The sequence below is a fragment of the Myotis yumanensis genome, unplaced genomic scaffold, assembly GCF_028538775.1.
Source record: "Myotis yumanensis isolate MYYU_CA2020_CCGP unplaced genomic scaffold, mMyoYum1.0.hap1 SCAF_2, whole genome shotgun sequence".
Classification (NCBI taxonomy): domain Eukaryota; kingdom Metazoa; phylum Chordata; class Mammalia; order Chiroptera; family Vespertilionidae; genus Myotis; species Myotis yumanensis.
The window spans coordinates 139978759-139987999 of NW_027223753.1; the positions used below are offsets into that span (position 1 = coordinate 139978759).

At 47.0% G+C, this 9241-nt stretch overlaps 1 non-coding gene across 1 annotated transcript; it reads left to right on the plus strand.

Moving 5' to 3' along the window:
- LOC139004761 (small Cajal body-specific RNA 20) lies at nt 1–131 on the plus strand. The gene has a single exon (XR_011470578.1). It is a non-coding gene; the product is annotated as a small Cajal body-specific RNA 20 (non-coding RNA).
- Nucleotides 132–9241: the final 9110 nt, after the last annotated feature.

Genomic DNA, 9241 nt, shown 5'->3' on the forward strand with positions numbered 1-9241 from the left:
GGCCTCTCTTCCATGGGGCTGCATGGAGTTTCTTTCTCCTCAGCTAGGGCTGGAAACCAAGATCAACCCTTGAGAATAATTATCAGGGCTGCCACGAGCTGGGCAGCCTTGTTTTCCTACCTTAGACATTTGTAAAATAAAAAATGGGGGGCAGTTATGGGAGACAGACATTAACCAAATAATCACCCAGATGAATTTAAAATTACAACTTTACTATTATCGAGGCAAAGTTTTTGGAGATATGAAACTTATAATAGGGAAGTTTAGCCTAGTGTTAAAAGGCAATATAATGTGGTAGTTAACCCTGTGGACTCTAGAACCAGGATACCTAATTTTGAATGTTGGCTATACTACTTTCTAGTTGATCATGAGAAAATTATTTAATCTATCTGTGCATCAATTTCCTCATAAAAATGGGTATTATAATGTATTATACCCTGAAAATGGAAACTAAAATGTAGTTTTAAAGCTTAAGGAATTGTGTGTAAAGCACTAGAAGGGGGCCTACATAAATGCTCAATAAATGCTATCATCACTGCCACTGCCACTGTCATTACTACTTGTGGTGGGTAGCAGAGTGGGGGAGGTGACAGAAAGCTTTCCTTCAAGAACTGATGAGTGAGCTGAAATCTGGAGGCTGAACAGCACTTACCAGGGTAAGAAGTGGGTGAGCTGTGAGACCATATACAAAGGCCCCATTTCTGGAGGGAATATGACCAGTTCAAGGTATTAAAAGAGGGTCAGTGAGGCAAAACGAATTAGGGGGGAAATGGTACAAAGGAGGCTGGCAAGGTGTGCAGGCGACAAATTATGTGGAGTTATTGTAAACAATATTATAAATTTTGGTTTTCATTCTAACAGCAATAAGAATCCATGGGAAGTTTTTATAAAGAAGGCAGACATGATCAGATTCACATTTTATAACTTAATTGTTGCTAGAAGCATGAAGAATAGATTGAAAGCTGGCAAAATTGGATATGGGCAAACTATTGAAATTTCCCAAGAAAGTGATTATGGTGGCCTGTCCTAGGTGGTGGAATGAGTGAAATGGACAAATTGAAGGAATATTTAGGATATAAAATGAGCAGGACTTCATGAAAGAGTGGATGTAGGGTTCAAAGAAGAAGGATCTAAAACTGGCTTATGCAGCAGGGTGATGATGGTAGTCACTGAGTCTGAAAATACTGGAAGAAGATAAAGTTTGGGGAAAGGGGAGCAGAAGATACGTCTGATTTCACATGTGCTGCGTTTGAGGTGCCTTTGGGACTTCCAGAAGAAGATGTCTAATTGGCAACTGAATATTAGGGTTTGGGGATCAGAGGAGAGGTCTGAACATACATTTATGTAAAGATATATATTTATGTGTCAATTACCTAGAGGTGGTTTCTGAAGCTGAGAGAGAGGACCCAGGCAATAGAGTCTAGAGCAAGGCTGCCAAGAGAAATATAATGCAAGCCACATATGTAATAGATAATTTTCCAGTAACCACATTAAAAGATAGTTAAAAGAAACATATGAGTTAATTTTAATAATGTATATTTTATTTAGTAAAATACATCTAAAATATAATTTCAACAGATAATCAATATAAAATTATTAATAAAATATTTTGCATTACTTTTTCATACCAAGTCCTCAAAATATGTTGTGATTTTTTAATACTTATAGTGCATGTAATTCAGACTATCTACTACAGTTTAAGTATCCAGTAGCCATGTGCTTAGTGGCTACCTACTGGACAGCACAAGTCTAGGGCTAGGGAGAAAAAAAAAAGAGGAGAGGGAGCAAAAGGGAGAGGAAGAGAGATAGGGTAATGCAGTAAATGCTAAAGAGATAGTATTTCTTTAAAAAAATAAAAATAAAAAACAGTTAGTGGTCAAAAGGTTCAATTGACTTCAGACTTTGCCACTGTAAAAGATGAAGTTCTGTCCTATTTTGGAAAACCTTAATTGACCTTATACTCTTTAGTTCCTATTTTTCCCAATTTTTAACATCAAACTCCTTAAAAAGCATTCTATACCTGCTATTTTCATTAACTCTCTTTAATTGCCTGCAACCTACATTTCAGCCTCATCATTTTGTAAAAGCTGCACTCCCCAGTGCTTGGTCCCTCAAGTCCAATTATCTCTCCAGGACCTCTGTTCTCCTTGACCTATCTAAAATATTTGAAAGTTTAAACACTCTCTCATTATGAAAAGTGCTTCTTTCTGTCTCAATATAGGCATCTTTTGTTGACCATCTCTAATCATTTCTTCTCTCTTAGAAATTAGTGACTCACAACTGGATGGGACTGGCTCCCAAGTCTTCATTTGCAGCTCTAATCACTCCACATAAATGAGGTCTGTGGGGCTAGTATCTAACCCTTGCCTCCAACTAGCCGTACTTGCAAGGGAAGTTACCTTGAACGTGAAGGAGCTTTTCCTCCTCACTCCCCTCGGCTGTCACACCATGTGAAAGAGATCGGTCAGAAACAGCAGCCCTGAGAAAACAGTACATACACCGAGTTCTGGAGGTTCCCAGGAGTTACCCAGATGGCAGGGGAAGAAGAAAGGGAACAGTATTCCCGGTTGTAGGTACCACGTGTTCACTCAAATATCCGCCCATGCTTTGTGAACAGTGTCAGCTGCCTACTAAGTGCCATGCTCTGTGCTAATCTCTTGGAATAGACAATGAGCAAGTCAAACATGGCCCCTGCCCTCATGGAGCTTATCATCCAGTGGTGAATAGAGACACCTTTTTTTAAAAAATATATTTTATTGATTTTTTACAGAGAGGAAGAGAGAGGGATAGAGAGTTAGAAACATCAATGAGAGAGAAACATCAACCAGCTGCCTCCTGCACATCCCCTACTGGGGGTGTGCCCGCAACCAACGTACATGCCCTTGACCTGAATCGAACCTGGGACCCTTCAGTCCGCAGGCCGACGTTCTATCCACTGAGCCAAACCGGTTTCGGCAAATAGAGACACCTTAAATAAAACATTAAAACTGTATTAAGTGCTATGAAGAAAAGTACAATACGCTATGGGTGCCTAAAATAGGGGTCTTCCCTAGTCTGGGGGTGGGAGTAGAGAAAACAGCATATAAGCCAAAGCCTTGAGTATATGAATTAACCAGATAACAGGGAGGAAGTGAGACAAATAACATTTATGCCATAGTGGCTTCTGAAGGCTCTGAGTTGGGAAGTAGCCCAGTGGCTTCTGAGAACTGTAGCACAATAAGTTAGGGGGAATAGTGGTTGTAAGTGAGGAGTCAGGGATCAGATATCACATGGTCAAAATTCCCAAGTGTGTCCTAAGAGCAACGGGGAGACTTGCAATATACCCGGCTTCAAACCTTCAGGGCCATCCATGACACCTGCCATTATCTTCACTTTCTATATCCAACTTGTCAGCAAGTTGCCATCAAGTTTCATGGATTCTTCCCTTATAACACCTCTCATGTCAGTCCCTCCTACTACACTCACTCAGGATTGTATCCTGTGATTCTCAGCTCATATGTTTTAGACTTGCACAAGGGGGCCACGGGTCTGAGATCAATGAGGTAAATTTTGCTCAAATTATTTTTTTCATATTTTGATTAATATTTAAAATTTACTTTTTCTCCAACTGACCATCCGTTCTGAGATGGTACTACCATCAGATGGAGTATTAATTGGGAGAGTCCTGTGGCAGTGTAGAACAGGGTGTTGCTTGCAGCAAATAGGTGGTTAGAAGTGTACCATTAACACTGAACTGGTACCACAGGAAAATGTGGTGTGAAGGGGTAAAGCCATAACCTCCCCATCGGCCCTGCCCTGAGTGTGACAGTGGCGGTGCACCAACCTGATCCGCCCTGCTCTGTGGGTGATAGAGGGCGGTGTCCCAACCCCCTTGTCCACCTTGCTCTGTGTGTGACAGGGAGCGGTGCCCCAACTCCCCTATCGGCCCTGCTCTGCGTGTGACAGGGGGGAGCTCCCCAACCCCATGATGGGCCCTGCTCTGTGTGTGACAGGGAGGAGCTCCCCAACCCCCTGATCGACCCTGCTCTGTGCATGACAGGGTATGGAGCCCCAACCCCCATGATGGGCCCTGCTCTATGCGTGACAGGGGGTGGCGCCGCAACCTCCCCATCGACCCTGCCTTGAGTATGACAGAGGGCGGTGCCCCAACCCCCCAATCGGCCCTGCTCTGAGCCCAACCAGGGGCTGCACCTAGGGATTGGGCCTGCCCTCTGCCACCTGGGAGCAGGCCTAAGCCAGCAGGGCGTTATCTCCTGAGAGGTCCCAGACTGCGAGAGGGCACAGGCCGGGCTGAGGGACCCCCCTCCTCCCCCCGAGTGCACAAATTTTTGTGCACTGGGCCTCTAGTATGCTATAAGAACTTAAATTCTTATTGATAACAATTAGCCTAGTGTAAAATTGGTTCCAATATACATTGTTCTGCTTAAAGTCAGTTTCCAAGAACCTATCTACGTTAAATGAGGACTATGTGTGTGTGTGTGGGGGGGGGGGGGGGGGGGGAGTGAGTGGGGGGGGCTACAAAATGTGAGAAAGATATATTTATATTTATATATCGTACTTTCTTTATCCCTTTATCTCATGATGGACACCTAGGTTATTTCGTTGTCTTGGCCATAGTGAATAATGTTGCAAAGAACATGAGAGTGCAGATTTATTCAAAATCATAGTTTTATTTTCTTTGGATAGATACCCAGAAGTGGGATTGCTTGGTCATATAATAGTTCTATGTTTAATTTTTGATAGACCTTCATACTGTTTTCTATAGGGCTGTACCAATATGCCCATCAACAGTGCTCTAGCATTCCCTTTTCTCCATTCCCTTTGCTAGCCCTTATCTCTGGTCTCCTTAATGACAGCCATTTTGTTGTTATATGGAAACTAGAGGCCCAGCGCATGAAATTCTACACAGGTACAGTCCCTAGGCCTGACCTGAGATCAGGGTCATCCACCGCTGGTTCCCTGTTCATCATCAGGCATTTGGAGCCTGCCAGCCGGTGGGGGAGGGGAGTAAATAATGTTGCAAAGAACATGAGAGTGCAGATTTATTCAAAATTATAGTTTTATTTTGATTTTGAGAAGGGACCAAGCGGTTTGTTGGCAGACCCTGATCACCTGATCGGGCCTGCTGGCTGGGAGCAGCTCCTGCATTGAGCGTTGGCCCCCTGGTGGTCAGTGTGCATCATAGTGACCAGTTGTTCTGCCGTTTGGTTCATTTGCATATTACCCTTTTATTATGTAGAATATGCATTGCCCATGGACATGGGCAATAGAGTAGTGAAGACCTAGGGGATGGGGGAAGGGAAATAAGAGGGGAAAATGAGAGATATCTGTAATACTGTCAACAATAAAAATATATTTTTTAAAAAGATATCATCACATTTCTAATCACATGTTTAATGTCTCTTTCCCATTATTCAAGCTTCAAGAAGGTAGAAATGCAATCTTGTTTCTTTATGTGTTCCTAGCACCAAGGACAGTGCCTCACACATAATAATCATTTGTTGAAAGAGAATAAATGAATAAGGACAACTTTTCTTTTTCTGGGTAACTCATTCACCTATCAAGGACCAAGGCCAGATGTTATATCCTCCAGGTTAGGTTACAGTCAAATCTGATACATCTTTGGATCCGTAGGGCCTAGTTTGGAACTTGGTACATGACTCATATATCATAGGTATTTCTCAAGTAATAATAAACTCTTGACCAGGAGTTGATCATTGTTGAAACTGAGTGATGAGTGTATGAGTAGGGTTCATTACACTGTTCTTTCTCCTTTCATCTATATTTTTAAATTTTCCATAATAAAAAGTGAAAACATTTATGTTCACCTAAAGTCAAGCAAAAGTGTAGTCAAAGATGATCTTGAAGTTTCTGGCTGAAGCAAACCAGTAGATGGTGGTGCGGTTCCCTGGGGTGGATGGAGTGGAGCTGCATCCAGACTCAAATACGAAAGTGCATGGGCTGGCTTGCAGAGGGTTCTTTTTCACCCCAGTGAAAGTTCTTCAAAGATCAATAACGGGGACAACAGAATAAGTTTTGATTTCAAGCCTTTAGTTTTAATTACTTGAGGGCATCTCCAGTCAGCTGTGCAATAGTTAGCAGGTACAATAAATTAAAGTCTCTGCCTTAAGCAATGAGCTATGAGAGGGTTTCTGGATGGTAACCTTCCCCCTCATGATCCTCTGGTGCGCTGATCTGACTGACCACTGGCAACTGTCCCGCTCTCCAGGGTCTCTTCAGTGAATACTGAGCCCCACCAGTGCTTCCTCCACACTTCTCAACCACACTCCCCCCTTCTTCTTTACCGCTGTTTTATTTCTACTGGGGAGTGATTTATTGACATGGGGAGGTCTCGGTGAGTGTCAGAGCTTTATGTTCAGCAGCAGCTGGGTGTCAAGAAAATTCTGGTTTCCTTTTGACTTCACCACCTTCTGACTGCGAGTCGCTTGACCTTTCTGAATCTCAAATGCGGCCTCTGAAAAATAAGGCTAACAATCGTGGTAACTTCACAGGGCTGACGCGAGGGTGAATGCACGTAAAGGGTTCAACACAGAGCCTGGCAGTGTGAGCGGTTGATAAACAGGAGCTATTATTTTCGCCAGCGCCCAGTCCTCCTGCCTCTCCACCTGGACGTCGGGAGGGAGAGCTGCGGCAGGAGCAGGAGCAGAGTAGGCTGCCCTTGCCACAGCCGATGGCTCCCGCCTAGTGGGTGCCTGGTCCTGCGGACGCCCATGAGCGACTCCAGGCCAGGCCCGGGTGTAGGGTGGCGCTGGGACAGCCGGGTCTGCAGAGGCGGGGGCTGCGCTGTGGGACTGGAACCACGCAGGATTGGCGGCTGGCGCGGGTTGTGGGCTCACCGAGGTGGAGAGTCCCACTTGCAGCCCCGGCTGCCTCCGCCCCCGCTGCCACCATAGCAGCTGGCCCTGCCTTGCCCGGCTTTGTCCAGAAGGACGTCTGGACGTCCAGAAGGTTGTCTGTCTGTCTGGTCTAAGTATCATATTACCCTTCCCCTGAACTACATGATACTTATCTGCTCTTATAATACACTAGAGGCCTGGTGCACAAAAATTTGTGCACTCGGGGAGTGGGGAGGGGGGTCCCCCAGCCCGGCCTGTGCCCTCTCCCAGTCTGGGACCCCTTGGGAGATAACGAACTGCTGGCTTAGGCCTGCTCCCGGGTGGCAGAGGGCAGGCCCAATCCCTAGGTGCAGCCCCTGGTCAGGCTCAGAGCAGGGCCGATTGGGGAGTTGGGGCGCCACCCCCTGTCATGCACAGAGCAGGGCAGATCAGGAGGTTGCGATGCCATCCTCAGTCACGCTCAGGGTAGGGCCGATTGGGGGGTTGGGGCACCGCCCTCTGTCACACTCAAGGCAGGGTCGATGGGGAAGTTGTGGCGCCACCCCCTGTCACTCACAGAGTAGGGCTGATAGGGGAGTTGGGGCACCGCCCCCTGTCACACACAGAGCAGGGCCAATGGGGAGGTTATGGCTCTACCCTGTCACACACAGAGCAGGGTCGATCAGGGGGTTGGGGAGTTCCCCTCTGTCACTCACAGAGTAGGGCCGATAGGGGAGTTGGGGCACCGCCCCCTGTCACACACAGAGCAGGGCCAATGGGGAGGTTATGGCTCTACCCTGTCAAACACAGAGCAGGGTCGATCAGGGGGTTGGGGTGCTGCCCCGTGTGACTAACAGAGCAGGGCCCATCAGGGGGTTGAGGAGCTCCCCCCTGTCACTCACAGAGTAGGGCTGATAGGGGAGTTGGGGCACTGCCCTCTGTCACACACAGAGCAGGGCCAATGGGGAGGTTATGGCTCTTCCCTGTCACACACAGAGCAAGGCCCGTGGAGCGGGGTTGGGGCGCCACCCTCTATCACCCACAGAGCAGGGCTGATCAGGGGGTTGGGGCGCCGCCACTGTCACACTCAGGGCAGGGCTGATGGAGAGGTTATGGCTCTACCCTATCACACACAGAGCAGGGCCCGTGGAGGGGGGGAGGGTTGGGGTGCCGCACCCTGTCACACACAGAGCAGGGCCGATCAGGGGGTTGGTGCGCTGCACCCTGTCAAACACAGAGCCGCAGGGCAATCAGGGGGTTGGGGAGCTCCCCCCATCAGGCACAGAGCAGGGCTGATCAGGGGGTTGGGGCACCTTCCCCTGTCATGAACAGAGCAGGGCAGATAGGGGGGTTGTGGCCCTGCCCCACTGTCACACACAGAGCTGCAGGGTGATCAGGGGGTTTGGGTGCTGTCCCCTGTCATGGTGATCCCGGTGCCGGAAGCCTCGCTGCTCCGCTGATCCCGGTGCTGGGAGGCATATTACCCTTTTACTATATAGAATAGAGGCCTGGTGCATGGGTGGGGGCCGGCTGGTTTGCCCTGAAAGGTGTCCTGGATCAGGGTGGGGGTCCCCACTGGGGTGCCTGGCCAGTCTGGGGGAGGGGCTGAGGGCTGTTTTCCGGCTGGCGAGTAACTGAAGCTCCCAACTGCTCCTTGTTTTCTTTCTTTTTTTTAAAATTCTGGGCCAGCTTTAGCTCTGAGGCCTCGCTGCTGAAAACATCGATACAATGTTGTGGTCCGGCTGGCTTTCAGTCCAGCTGGTTTCTGGTGTTTTGTTTAGCTTCTTATTTGCAACATAGTACATAGTTGCTTAGAGTTGCAGCTGAGAGGCCGGCAAGTTAGGCGGGGAACGTTGGAGTCCACAGTCACTGAAGCAAGCAAGCCTCCCTGCTCGCTTCAGTGCATGGCTGCCAGCCACCATCTTGGCTGACAGTTAATTTGCATAAGGATATGCTGATTAGCCAATGGGAAGGGTAGCGGTCGTACGTTAATTACCATGTTTCTCTTTTATTAGTGTAGATTTGCAACTTTATCCAGTGTCACTTCTATGTCACTTGATTGTAAAAGTCTTGCTTAACTCACTGATCACGTTTTATAACTTTTGGACTCTTGACAATACACTGAGCTAGATCCTCAATATATGCTATGCAGATTGCTAGAATTTCAATTTTGTTTACTTTTAATCACGTGCTCACAATACACAGGGTATTGGGAAAGACAACGGGTAGAGTGGACACAGAATGTGAACATGGTGAAGATAGAAAGTTCTTAGCTTTTACTTTTGGCTCCTGACAGGAAGCTCATAATCTAATGGAGAGAAAGAACTTACGTTGCTAAATAATGTGCAATTGAGGCTGTGATATTAAAAAGTGCAAACATGTTATATGAAAATATAGTAAAGGAG